This window comes from Bos mutus, chromosome 21, assembly GCF_027580195.1.
Source record: "Bos mutus isolate GX-2022 chromosome 21, NWIPB_WYAK_1.1, whole genome shotgun sequence".
Lineage (NCBI taxonomy): Eukaryota > Metazoa > Chordata > Mammalia > Artiodactyla > Bovidae > Bos > Bos mutus.
In genome coordinates this window covers 52,814,814-52,829,751 of record NC_091637.1, presented here as the reverse complement: position 1 = coordinate 52,829,751, position 14,938 = coordinate 52,814,814, and positions in this window count along the sequence as shown.

Below are 14,938 nucleotides of genomic sequence, written 5' to 3'. Positions count from 1 at the left end.
TTTATATATTCCATTTATAAATAGCATTCCCTTGTTCCTAAAAAAATTATTATGAAATATTAAACCTATCATAAAAATCTAGATTAAAAAAATCCTTGAGTTTTATTAAAAAATGGAAAGTATTAGCTTTCATTTTTATAAAAATGGCTTTATTTTATGTGAACTGATGAAGCTTCAGCTGGTTATAACAGATAAATGATGTTTAAAAAGAGAAGTTATTTTGCTTGAAAATAAAGTCTCTGACAGTTTCTATGCAATGGAAACTATTTGTCTATTACCACTTACATGCACTTAGAGTTTTATAAATAAGTAATGGGAAATGAATCCATACAAGTTACAAAAGGACTTTTGATAGTCAGCACGAACATGTAAATGGATCTTTTGAATTGGCAACTTTTGGCTGTAGCAAACGGAAATAAATCCTCAGTGACTTGGCAAACACTTTCACTTCAATTCAGTGAGGTTTTCTCTTCTGATAGGCTTTGAGTTTGGGCTTAGTTGTTCATTTATTTCTATTCTACAGTGAATACTGAGAGCCATTCTCAGAAATCAGATCTTCATTCTCCAAGGAGAACCATTCTAAGTAAACATAAGAAGCCTTCTAAGGAAATCTTGTGGGCTCTTAACAACTAGTTATGTAAAAGTGGATACTATCAAACCAAAACTCACTTCTGTTGAAGATTTTTCTTTGAATCTCTAATGACCTTCTCATTGTGATTTACAGTTTCAAATATGTCTAAAAATCAGATCAGATCAGATCGGTCGCTCAGTCGTGTCCAACTCTTCGCCACCCCATGAATCGCAGCACGCCAGGCCTCCCTGTCCATCACCAACTCCCGGAGTTCACTTAGACTCATGTCCATCAAGTCAGCCATGCCATCCAGCCATCTCATCCTCTGTCGTCCCCTTCTCCTCCTGCCCCCAATCCCTCCCAGCCTCAGAGTCTTTTCCAATGAGTCAACCCTTCACGTGAGGTGGCCAAAGTACTGGAGTTTCAGCTTTAGAATCATTCCTTCCAAAGAAATCCCAGGGCTGATCTCCTTCAGAATGAACTGGTTGGATCTCCTTGATAGAATTAAATAGAATATATTATACAGGATAATTGTATCAAAATAGAGGGTTCTATTTATTATATTATATGTATTATACTTTTTCTACAGTGAAGACTGTGGCATTTGTATATTGATTTCTCTAATATGAAAGTTTAGTCACTCAGTCATGTCCGACTCTTTGTGACCTCATGGACTGTAGCCTACCAGGCTCCTCCGTCCATGGGATTTTCCAGGCAAGAGTATTGGAGTGGGTTGCCATTTTCTTCTCCAGAGGATCTTCCTGACCCAGGGATTGAACCCGGGTCTCCCACATTGTAGGCGAATGCTTTACCATCTGAGCCACCAGGGAATTCCTAATAAAGAATTCCTAATATCATAATTATAAAGATATATGGTTATACCTAAACAATATTTAAATCTAAAGTAATCCATATTCTAGGAATTGAACAATAGACATTAAAATCGATTCATATTTACAAGTACTCAAAAGGTATAGGAAAGCTGTTAATAAGAAATGCATAGCATCTAAGAGTTTCCTTTAATAATTTACCTATTCCTGTTTGAAGCTAAAGTGAGACTTATGTTAGAAAACTCTTACACAAAATAAATTGACCCTGCTGTCTTTATTTATAAAATATCTGTGTTTGTATCAAATGACTTCTAGCTTCATAATATAGAAAATTAGATTAAATTTTAAATACAATTTTATTTTCCTAATATATGCATTTAAATGTAAACATTTCCATTTAAGCAGTGCTCTAAGTGCATTTCTCAGATTCTGACTTGCATTTTTACTTTCAACCAGTTCAAAATACTTCCTCATTTTCTTGTTATTGTTTTCACCCATAGATAATTTAAATTTGCACTCTTTAAAATGGAGATTTTTTCCATATATCCTTTTGTTATTGACCTCTTATTTAATGTTATAGTGATTAGAGAAAATTCTATGATTTGAAACATTTAAATTTTTGACACTGGTTTACTTCTACCCCCTCCTTGATAGTGTATTTTGATACAAGTTTGATGTGTTCTTCCTCCATTCCTAGCTTTATTAAGGAGTAATTGCCATACAATATTGTGCGAGTTTAAGGATGTGTTCTTAAAAAACTACATTTGACTATTATTGGATTGTTGTTGTTTAGTGGCTAATCATGTCCCACTCTTTGCAACCCCATGGAATGTAGCATGCCAGGCCTATCCCACTATTGCTGGGATAGTACTCTATAAATATTAATTAGATCATTGATTTAATAATGTCATGTGTTCTGTATTCTTTCTGATTATCAAAAACAGAGAGCATAGGGTTCATAACTTTAACTATAATTGTACACTTGTCTATTTTTTCATTGAATACATTAGTCTTTAGTCTTTTTCAGATATTCTTAAGCACTATCATTCTCTGCATACATGTTTAGGATTGCTATCTTTTTGAAGAATTAACCCCTTTATAATTGAGAAAACCAAAGGCAATAATTCTTTTTAACCGATACAGAAGATTTCTCAATAAAATATTAGCAATCAAATCCAACAATGTAAAAAAAGAATGTGCATTGATATACTGTGAATGTTTACTTTTTTTAGATTGAATGCTTTGTTCCCCTATCCCAAATTCATAGGTTGAAATGGGTCTGACAGTTTGAGACAATCCCATGGGTAACTCTGAAGGTGGGGTGTTATTTCAGAACTGCCTTATGCTGAAGCAATGGAATAAGGTCTTTATCCCTGGACAGACCAGTTACGAGGTGTGGACTGCTTCTGGGATGAGGAAAAGACCTTGGTCAAAGCAGTTTTCTTAAGCCAAGGCCAGTTCTCAGAGAGGCGCTTAGTTGTGAGCTCTGCTCCGACCCTGCTAGCATTGGGAGAATGAGTGTCCTTGTACTGAAAGTGCAGGCTTTGGTGGCACACCACAGTATCCACTACTGAAAGTAAGAGAAAAAAATTTCACAATTTCTTGATAATGTGGTCATGTACAACAAAATGTAAGAGAGACCAAAGTTTATCAGATACATGATGAACACTCAGAAGTCTATAACATTTTTATGTCTCATTAATAGCCAAGTAGAAAAGATAATGGGAATTTACTATTTACAGTGGAAGTGAAAGTCATATATCCAGATATCATCCTAAAAAATGCACATTATAAATTCATAAAGTAAGAAATATAAGTATAGTGATAGACTAAAATTTTAAACATATAAATGATCCCAGGGTTTATATACCAATTTAAATGTAGCTCTCCCTAAAGTTTGAATACCATTTGGTAGGAAACTAGACAAATATACTAATTTATTTTAAGAAATATATATGTTCAGAGATATTTAAAATAGCTTTGAAAATAGAGTTAAACATGTAATGAGAATATAGGTGGATTCAGGTAAACACTATTGTGCTAATTTTTTAGCACATACAAATAGTTGAATTAAACCAATAAGTGTAGGAATCATAATATGAGAGAAGCAACATATGGATGAGTTAAAAAAAGTATTGTTTATTACTGGTGTTGTGAAAGTTTTCTTAATCAATAAGTAATTACACTGCTCATACCATGAACAAATAAAACTGAAAAGTTTAATGTAAATGTTCAAATAATAAAATTAGCATTATAATTCATAAACTTTTCTTTTGAATTTTATTTGCACAAGCATTTTTAAATAGGCCACCAAGAAACCTGAATTATAAGAGGAAGAAATAAATAATTGATTTCTGTGTCTTCTATGGATAAAGATATATATAAAAAAAAAAGCAGAATATGCATAGTTGGCATAGCTTAAGCTGATCAGAGCTCTGTAGTTTGGTTGTAGAAAACACTACTAAAGTTCAGTAATAGAAGCAGAAAATATAATAAACAATAAGTGATATAAATTGTGTAAATCTGAATAATTAACAAATCTAGTTAGAAAATATTATTTTATTAAAGGTTATAGAGTAGAAATGAGAACCTATAAGGACTTACTCCTTATAAACATCAGATTGTTAAAAATTAAAACATCACATACAATGAATGCCAGTGGTAATCTACGTGTACTACTGACAGGAGTATGAAAAGGTGCCAGATATCTGAAGATTAATTTGTCATTCCTCAACAAAATTAAGTGCATTTCTTACATTTCTTTTTAGAAATATGAATCATTTCATTTATTATATCAGGGTAGCAAAGGCTTTCCAAGAAGGCAGTGGCACCCCACTCCAGTACTCTTGCCTGGAAAATCCCATGGATGGAGGAGCCTGGTAGGCTGCAGTCCATGGGGTCACTGAGGGTCGGACACGACTGAGTGACTTCACTTTCACTTTTCACTTTCCTGCATTGGAGAAGGAAATGGCAACCCACTCCAGTGTTCTTGCCTGGAGAATCCCAGGGATGGGGGAGCCTGGTGGGCTGCCGTCTATGGGGTCGCACAGAGTCGGACACGACTGAAGTGACTTAGCAGCAGCAGCAGCAGCAAAGGCTTTGTTCATCAAGATATTAACACCAGAAACCGTGGTGGAAATTTTGATAAATACGATTACAAACAAATTACAAATTTCTCTATGACCACAAAGGCAAGAGAAAAGGCCACTTTGAAAGTCCATTTGATGTTTTTTGCTACTGTTCAGTCACTCCCTCATGTCTGACTGTTTTTAATGCCATGGACTGTAGCACTCCAGGCTCCTCTGTCCTCCACTATTTCTCGGGAGTTTGCTCAAATTCATATCCATTGAGTCAGAGATGCTGTCTAATTATCTCAGTCTCTGTCACCCCCTTCTTCTTTTGCCTTCAATATTTCCCAGCATCAGGGTCTTTTCCAGTGAGTCAGCTCTTCACATCAGGTGGCCAAATTATTGGAACTTCAGCATCAGTCCTTCCAGTGAATATTCAGGGTTGATTTCCTTCAGGATTGATTCATTTGATTTCCTTGCAGTCCAAGGGACTCTCAAGAGTCTTCTCCAATATCACAATTTGAAAGCATCAATTTTTCGGTGCTCAGCCTTCTTTATGGTCTAACTCACATACATACATGACTACGGGAAAAAACCATAGCTTTGATATATGGTCAAATGTTTGTTTGCAAAGTGATGTCTCTGTTTTTTAACATGCTGTGTAAGATTGTCATAGCTTTTTTTCCAAGGAGCAAGCATCTTTTAATTTCATGGCTGTAGTCACTGTCTGTAGTGATTTTGGAGCCCAAGAACATAAAATGTGTCACTGTTTCAACTTTCTCTCCTTCTATTTGCCATTAAGTAATGGGTCCAGATGCCATGATCTTAGTGTTTTGAATGTTGAGTTTCAAGCCAGCTTCTTCACTCTGTTCTTTCACCCTCATCAAAGAGGCTCTTTAGTTCCTCTTCACTTTCTGCCTAGAGTAGCATCATCTGCATATCTGAGGCTATTAATACTTCTCCTGGAAGTCTTGATTCTACCTTGTAATTCATCCAGCCTAGCACTTCACATGATATACTCTGAATATAAGTTAAACAAGCAGGGTGACAATATACAGCCTTTCCCAATTTGGAGCCAGTCAGTTGTTCCATGTCAGGTTCAAACTGTTGCTTCTTGACCTGCATACAGGTTTTTCAGGAGACAGATAAGTTGATCTGGTATTTCCATCTCTCTAAGAATTTTCCACAGTTTGTTGTGATCCTCATAGTCAAAGGCTTGGATGTAGCCAATGAAGCAGAAGTACATGTTCTTCTGGAATTTTCTTGCTTTCTCCATTAGTCAGTTCAGTTCAGTTGCTCAGTCGTGTCCAACTCTTTGCGACCCCATGAATCACAGCACTCCAGGCCTCCCTGTCCATCACCAACTCCTGGAGTTCACTCAGACTCACATCCATTGAGTCAGTGATGCCATCCAACCATCTCATCCTCTGTCATCCCCTTCTCCTCCTGCCCCCAATCCCTCCCAGCATCAGGGTCTTTTCCAATGAGTCAACTCTTCGCATGAGGTGGCCAAAGTATTGGAGTTTCAGCTTTAGCATCAGGCCTTCCAATGAACACCGAGGACTGATCTCCTTTAGGATGGCCTGGTTGGACCTCCTTGCAGTCCAAGGGACTCTCAATTTGTAGCAAGTGCTAATTTCCTTCTTTCAATAATTTCCTACAAATTTGGATATTTGCTTACTAGAGGAAAACCTACAAATTTGGGTGTTTGGTAGAGGAAAACCAGTTCATAATCTTCATTATTTTTTTATAGCGATAGTAAGATTGACATAAGGTGATATTGGTTTCATGTGTACCACATAATGACTATCTTTCAATCTTCTCATTGTACTCCTGAGTATGGAACTACTTGCATCTCTATTATTTATCAGAGTTCTCATTTCAGGAATGATGGTAGTAGCAAAGAGTCAGAAGCTACTTATGCTTACTGATAACCTGAATAGCTAAATTGTAGTATTTGCATACAAATGGTAACTATAGGTTGGTTCAAAGGAGAAGGCGGTGGTAATGTCAATGCCTTCCAGGCAAAGACTACCAGGAACACACCTGGCTGACTGACAATATAATGTGCCATGGACCCTGGAGTCTGATTAAAATTCTGTATATTTTAGGTCCATCTTGCCGTTCACATGCATAATATTTAACGAAAAAGTGAAATTACACTGTCTGGAACAGAAGACTCTAATGAACTGAGAAGTGGAAAATCTAAGCTGTCCTTAGAAGTGATCTTAGAGTTGTCCATCTTAGGTGGTCTCAAGATGATAAAAAAATCAGTTTAATATAAATTTTTACATTTTTTTCTAGTCTGAGAAGTTTCCCCTTTGCTTTTGGTATTCATTATTGCTAAAGAGATGCCTAGAGGCAATCTGACTTGTATTTTACTATACGCGCTAAATTTTTATTTTCACCTTACTTTTGTTAAATTTGTCTCTTTTCCTTTGTTTTAAATTTTCACATTGATAAATCTACTAAGTGGCCTTCCCTTTCTCTATAAACCAGTTGATGGGTGGCAGTGTGTGTCTTTCTAATCTTCATTCTCATTTTGTCAAGAAACAACTCATTCAGTTCAGTTCAGTTTTTCAGTTGTGTCCGACTCTCTGTGACCCCATGGACTGCAGCACGCCAGGCTTCCCTGTCCATCACCAACTCCCAGAGCTTGGCTAACACTCATCATGTCCATCGAGTCAGTGATGCCATTCATCCGTCTCATCCTCTGTTGTCCCCTTCTCCTCCTGCCTTCAGTCTTTCCCAGCATCAGGGTCTGTTCCAACGAGTCAGTTCTTTGCATCAGGCAGCCAAAGTATTGGAGCTTCAGCTTCAGCATTAGTCCTTCCAATTCAGGACTGATTTCCTTTAGGACTGACTGGTTTGATCTTCTTGCAGTCCAAGGGACTCTCAAGAGTCATTTCCAACACCACAGTTCCAATAGCTCATTGGGTCACTTTAATCTGGAAATGCATATCCTCCCTTTCTGTGATGTTTTCTCATATCATTTAAAGAATTCTTCTTACCTTTCATCTTTTTTATTCCCCACCTTTTATTTTCTATGAATCAGATGTTGAATCCTTTAAATTGTCTAACTAGATTTTAATTACTTTCAATCTTTCTGCATGTTTTTTAGATTTTAGCAAGCATTTCATTTTTTTTTAATTTTCTGGTCTTTCCCTTCCCACTTTATTGTCTTTTCTTGCTCTGAATTTAGTATTTGAAGGTAGCTTTGTGAGGGTGATATATTTTCTGTAAAGTCTTGTTTGTGTTCCCTTATTTATATTTGCTTCTTTCATGATACATATTTTCTTTTTAACTTGGGGGGAGCATTTCTTAAATATGTAATTGTCCTTGATTGTCAATCTATGTTTAATAATTTAAAAAGCAAAACAAGAAAGCATCCTTTGGGGCTCTTAGTTTATGTGTGTCTTAGTAGCAGATAGACTGCAGATTGAAGTGATGAAGCAGTTATGCTGAGTTAACCCTGTCCATGTACATCTTAGTCACTAAGTCATATCTGACTCTCTTGCAACCCCATGGATTGTAGCCCATCAGGTTCCTCTGTCCATGGTACTTCCCAAGCAAGAATACAGTGGGTTGCCCTGTCTTCCTCCAGGAAATCTTCCTGACCTAAGGATTGAACCTGTGTCTCCTGCACTGCTGGCAGATTCTTTACCGCTCAGCCACCAGAGACACCCCATTTAAACATATTACACTATTTTAAACTCTATTATCATGTCCAATCACTCTACAGATTGGACACACTTGGAGCTCTCTTGATTCATATTTTAGTATTTAATCTGAGAATTACTATACTTGTATGAATTTCTAACTTCATGAAAAAAGTATCATAACAGTGAAAGTGTTAGTTTTTTTGTTTGTTTCAGAGGGAACTTGATGTAAATCTCAACTCTACTACTTCTTACAAATTTACATCTTTGAGTTTAAATTTCTTCACCTATAAAATAAAGGTGACATCTCTGGGATTGCTAGAGAAATTCCTAGAGAAAATTTCTGTAAATGAAAGCATCGTATACAACTTCAAGAATTTAGTGACCAACAAAAGCCAGGCAGCATTTCACTTATGTAAGCTTAAGTCTATGCCTTTATCAGAGTAATGCAGGTACAAAGTAAATATGTGGATGGGAAATTACATTAATTAATATATAAAGTGTGACTTATTCAGAGTAAAAAGCAGTTAAGTAGGTAAACTATTGATAAATTACCAGGGAAGTAACTATTTTGTCTGGATGTAAATTTGTTGTGTGTGTGTGTGTGTGTGTGTGTTAGTTGCTCAGTCGTGTCTGATTCTTGTGCCCCATGGTCTGTAGCCTGCAAAGCTCCTCTGTCCCTGGGATTTCCCAGGCAAGAATACTGGATGGGTTGCCATTTCCTTTTCCAGTGGATTTTCCCTACCTGGGGATCAAACCCACATCTCCTTAATGGCAGGCAGATTCTTTACCTCTATGCCATCTGAGAAGCCTGATAAATGTTATAGTACTGTAAAGTATACTGAGAAATATCAATGGCAAGATTTTAATGACAATTATTCCCACCAATAAAATAACAGTTAGTTTGTTCAGTATTATATTGTTATAAACATCGAGTATTGTCAATACTTACATGCTAAATACGGAGTCACTTTAGAAAAAAAACTTACCACAAAACTATTTCACACATACAAAACTGATGATCTTGCTAATGCTAAAGAAATTTAATATAAAAATTTCAAAACTATTAACATTAATAGGCTTTATTTTTGAACAGTTTTAGATTTACAGAAATATTAAGAAGGTGATATAGAGAGCTTCTGGGCTTCCCCAGTGGCTCAAAGGTAAAGAATCCACCTGAAATGCCAGAGACGCAGGAGATGCAGGTTTGATCCCTGTGTGACTCTTTCCATTTCACAGATACATATATATTAACAATAACTTTATTTTTTCCAGTTTTACTGATAAATATGACATACACACTATTTAAGCTTAAGGCATACAGCATAATGATTTGACTTACATAATTGTGTGACCTACATGTTTATACTTTATAAATATTATGTTGAATTTATTACTGTATTTTTATATTATGCCTCATGATTGGGATTGTCTGTCGGTTCATGAAATTTGTTCCTTTTCTTTAGTGCTATGTAGCTATTATTTGGGGTTTCTTGCTTTTAGATGTAAACTTTAGAATAAGTTTGTTGATATCCATATAACAATTCATTGGGCATATGCCGGGGTCCAGCCCAGGCTGATCCAGGGTATTCGAAGGAAAGATGGCATGGGCAAGGATCAGCTGCTTAATTAAACGTTAATTAAGGATATAAAGAGTGGTTAAATAAGGATAGCTCAGTCAGGAAAATTCAGTGGAGAAAAGAGGCTGAGTAGCTTGGTTTACACGGGAGACCAATAAAACTTCAAGACAAGAAGTTTGCACCACTTACGTAGGCCACAGGCATCCTTCCGTTCTCCTGAAGGAGAGGAGACACTGAGGCCTCCCCTGTCGGATCTTAGAAGCCCAGGCATAATTAGCAAGCATGGCGGGTCCCGCGCTCCAGATGGAGACTCAGCCAGAGTTTGAGAGAGAGAGAGACATGGGGAGACCAGTCTTTCGAGGAACTGATCCCAATTCTTTATTTTCCATGGTCTACTTTTATACACAGAGATGTTATGCAAAAGTCACGAGGGGTCAGCAGTCCTGACTTTTATCAAAGTCAGGTGCTTCATACAAATGTATACAGAGGTCTTAGGGGTGTTACACCATCTTCTGGCCAGGGGGCCTGCTGACAATTTATGACCCTCTCCTTGTGACAGCGGTCAGTCAACCAGGACACTTATTTCTCCAGGGGTGATTATTCTTAAAACAGACACCACCCAAATAAAATTACATTCCTATAGGGTGAGGGTGTAGTGGGTTTTAGTTAAGGAAAGAATTCACTTAGCCTAAGGTCTAATGTGATTAATATCAAAGGTTAATACTTATTTCTTCTATATATTCATTAATGTGTGTAAGGGCAGGGGATGTGGAGACTTAGCAACAAACATTGGCTCAACAAATGAAAAACCCTTCACCAACACAATTTCTTTCTTTTTTTTTTTTTCTAATTAGCCCACTATACTTATAGTTTTCTAACTTCTCTAAAGAACCTGTTTTTAGAAGGTTTAAAGCATCTCGTGCCTTTCACAGTTGGGAGGCTGTGAGCAATCACATGTGGCCGGACAAGCCTGTCAGGCAGGCTAGAGAACCTTCAGAGGAGTTTGTAGGTTAAAACACTCTTGTCACGCCCAGGAGTTTTTATTAACTGGAGCTCTAAGTTAACTCCTTCTCCAAAAGAGGTGGTGGGGGACAGCCCCCCGTAAAGTCAGAGGTGTAGGTGAGAGCACAAAGTAGCAAAGTAGGCAGGCTCTGGTTATGGGGATAGATGCTCGAGGATTTCCAGGGGGACTCCTGAGGCTCGATCCCGCCTTTGAGTATGTCGAGCCTCCTTCCTCATGACCTTTGCCACGGGCGGAGTGCCTCACGCTGGCCCCCAACAGGCATATGATTAAGATTGCACTGAATTTATAGATCAAATTGAGAAGAACTGACATCTTTCTAATCATAAACATATTTTAGAATGTCTCTCCATTTATGGAGCCTATCTAACCATGAATAGGCCTCTCTGGTGGCTCAGTGGTAAAGAATCTTCCTGTCAATGCTGGATAAGGAAATGGCAACCCACTCCAGTATTCTTACCTGGGAAATCCCATGGACAGAGGAGCCTGGTGGGTCTATAGAGTCACAAGAGTTGGACAAGACTTAGTGAATAAACAACAAGAAGACATGAACATAGAATGTCTCTCCATTTATTTAGACTTTCTTAAATTTCTGTCATCATAGTTTTATAGTTTTCCTCATGTAGATCTTACATTTATACCTAAGTATTTTATTTTCTTGATACTAATACAAATGGTATTGTGTTTTTAATTTTGAATTTCTACTGTTGAATGCTGGTTTATATGAAAGAAATTGACTTTTATAGATTTGTGATAATTGCTAATAAGTTCAAGGAGAATTTGTCAATTTGTTGTGATTTTCTTTATAGATAATCATTATATCTATAAACAAAGACAGTTTTCTTTCTTTATTTTCAGCCTGTAGGCTCTTTACTAGCTTAGTTCTTTTCCTGACTTATGCGTTAGCCAGCTCTCCAGTACAACATTAAATAGGAGAGCTGAGAGGAGATATCCTTGCTTCATTTCCTATGTTAAATAAAATTAATCAGTTTCTCACAATTAAGTATGATGTCAGCTCTAGGCCTTTTGTAGATTTTTTTTTTTATCAACTGTAAAAGTGAACCTGTATCCTGTATTCCTAATTTACTGAGTTTTTATCCCTGTATCTCAGATGGTAAAGAATCTGTCTGCAATGCGGGAGACCTGTGTTTTATTACTGGGTCGAGAAATCCCCTGGAGAAGGGAATGGCAACCCACTGCAGTTTTCTTGCCTGGTGAGTCCCATGGACATAGGAGCCTGGTGGGCTACAGTCCATGGTGTTGCAAAGAGACAGACACGACTGACTGACTAACAATACTGCTGCTGCTGCTGCTGTCGCTTCAGTCGTGTCCGACTCTGTGAGACCCCATAGACAGCAGCCCACCAGGCTCCCCCGTCCCTGGGACTCTCCAGGCAAGAACACTGGAGTGGGTTGCCATTTCTTGCTCCAATGCATGAAAGTGAAAAGTGAAAGTGAAGTCACTCAGTTGTGTCCGACTCTTCTCGACCCCATGGACTGCAGCCTACCAGGCTCCTAACAATACTCCTAATACTTTATTATGAAATAGTGTTGGGTTTTTGTCAAAATCTTTTTTCTGCATATATTGATAAGATTATATGATTTTTCTTCTTTAGCCTTTAATATAACAAATTACATTAATTAATAATTAAGTGTTGAGCAAACTTGGCATACCTAGAATAAATTTCACTGGGCTGTGGTGTTTAAATTTTTTCAAATGTCATTAATTTGTCACTGATATTTTAGTGAAGATTTCTTTCTATGTTAATGAGATAATGATTGGTAGTTTTCTTTTCTTGAAGGTCTATATATAGCTTTGGTATTAGGGTAATGTTGGACTGATAGGATAAGCTGGGAAGATTTCACGTTTATTTTATGAAAAAGATGATAGAGAATTAATATAATTTCTCCCTAAAGTGTTGAATAGAATTCACTAGTGAAACTATATGGGTTTGTTGTTTTCTTTTTTTTTAATTTAAATTCATTTATTTTATTTTTTTTTTTAAATTTTATTTTATTTTAAACTTTACATAATTGTATTAGTTTTGCCAAATATCAAAATGAATCCATCACAGGTATACATAATTGGAGGCTAATTACTTTACAATATTGTATTGGTTTTGCCATACATCAACAAGAATCTGCCACGGGTGTACACCTGTTCCCCATCCTGAACCCCCTCCCACCTCCCTCCCCATACCATCCCTCTGGGTCGTCCCAGTGCAACAACCCCAAGCATCCTGTATCCTGCATCGAACCTGGACTGGCGATTCATTTCTTATATGATATTATACATGTTTCAGTGCTATTCTCCCAAATCATCCCACCCTCTCCCTCTCCCACAGAGTCCAAAAGACTGTTCTATAGATCTGTGTCTCTTTTGCTGTCTCACAGGGTTATTGTTATCGTTACCATCTTTCTAAATTCCATATATATGCGTTAGTATACTGTATTGGTGTTTTTCTTTGTGGCTTACTTCACTCTATATAATAGGCTCCAGTTTCATCCACCTCATTAGAACTGATTCAAATGTATTCTTTTGAATGGCTAATATTCCATTGTGTATATGTACCACAGCTTTCTTATCCGTTCATCTGCTGATGGACATCTAGGTTGCTTCCATGTCCTGGCTATTATAAACAGTGCTGCGATGAACATTGGGGTACACGTGTCTCTTTCAATTCTGGTTTCCTTGGTGTGTATGACCAGCAGTGGGATTGCTGGATCATAAGGCAGTTCTATTTCCAGTTTTTTAAGGAATCTCCACACTGTTCTCCATAGTGGCTGCACTAGTTTGCATTCCCACCAACAGTATAAGAGGGTTCCCTTTTCTCCACACCCTCTCCAGCATTTATTGCTTGTAGACTTTTGGATAGCAGCCATTCTGACTGGGTGAAATGGTACCTCATTGTGGTTTTGATTTGCATTTCTCTGATAATGAGTGATGTTGAGCATCTTTTCATGTGTTTGTTAGCCATCTGTATGTCTTCTTTGGAGAAATGCCTGTTTAGTTCTTTGGCCTATTTTTTGATTGGGTCGTTTATTTTTCTGGAATTGAGCTGCAGGAGTTTTCTTTATTGGAAGATTTTAAATTAATAATTGCTTTAAATTCTTTCAGTTAGGGCCTATTCATATTATCTGCTTCTCATGTGTGAAATTTTATAGTCTTTATTTTTCAAGGAGCTGGTCTATTTCATCAGAATTATCAAATTTGTGGGCATAGATTTTTTCATAATATTCCTTTATTATCATTTTACTAACAATAGATTGAACAGTGATAGCATCTCTTTCATTCTCAATTTTGTTAATTTATGTCTTCTCTTTTTTTTAAGGGTTATTCTTAATAGAGTCTTGTCAATTTTTATCTTTTCAAAGAGGTGACTCTTATTTTTCTTATTTTCTCTATTATCCTGATTTCAATGTAACTGGTATCTGCTCTAATTTTATTTTTTCTTTTATATTGCTTGCTTAGACTTATATTACACTTTGTCTAGTTTTCTATGGTAGAAGCTAAATTATTGATTTTAGTTTACTTATTAATGGATAACTATTTAATTTTACATTGGAGTATAGCTGATTAACAATGATGTATGAATTACAGGTATGTGGCAAAGTGATTGAATTATACCTATACAAGTATCTATTCTTTTTCAAATTCTTTTCCCATTTAGGTTACTACAGAATATTGAGCTGAGTGAGTTCCCTGTGCTATACAATAGGTCCTTGTTGCTTACGTGTTTAAACATGGTAGTGTGTGCATGTCAAGCTAAAACTCCCAATCTACCCTCCACCCACTGCCACCCTTAACCCCTGGTGAAGCCCATAAGTTCTTTCTCAAATTCTGTGAGTGCTTCTGTTTCATAAATAATTCATTTGTATCATTTGTTTTTAGATTCCACATCAAAACAGTGTCATATACGTGTCTTTCTCTGTCTGACTTATTTTACTTAGTATGATAATCTCATGTCTATCCATTGTGGCAAATGGCATTATTTCATTATTTTTTTAATTTTTTAAAATTTATTTTATTTTATTTTTTATTTATTTTTTTTATTTCATTATTTTTAATGGCTGAATAATATTCCATTATACATTATGTGTATATATACAGCAGCTTGTTTGTTTATTCATCATACAGATGGCTAACAAACACATGAAAAGATGCTCAACATCACTTATTATCAGAGAAATGCAAATCATCTGTTTATGC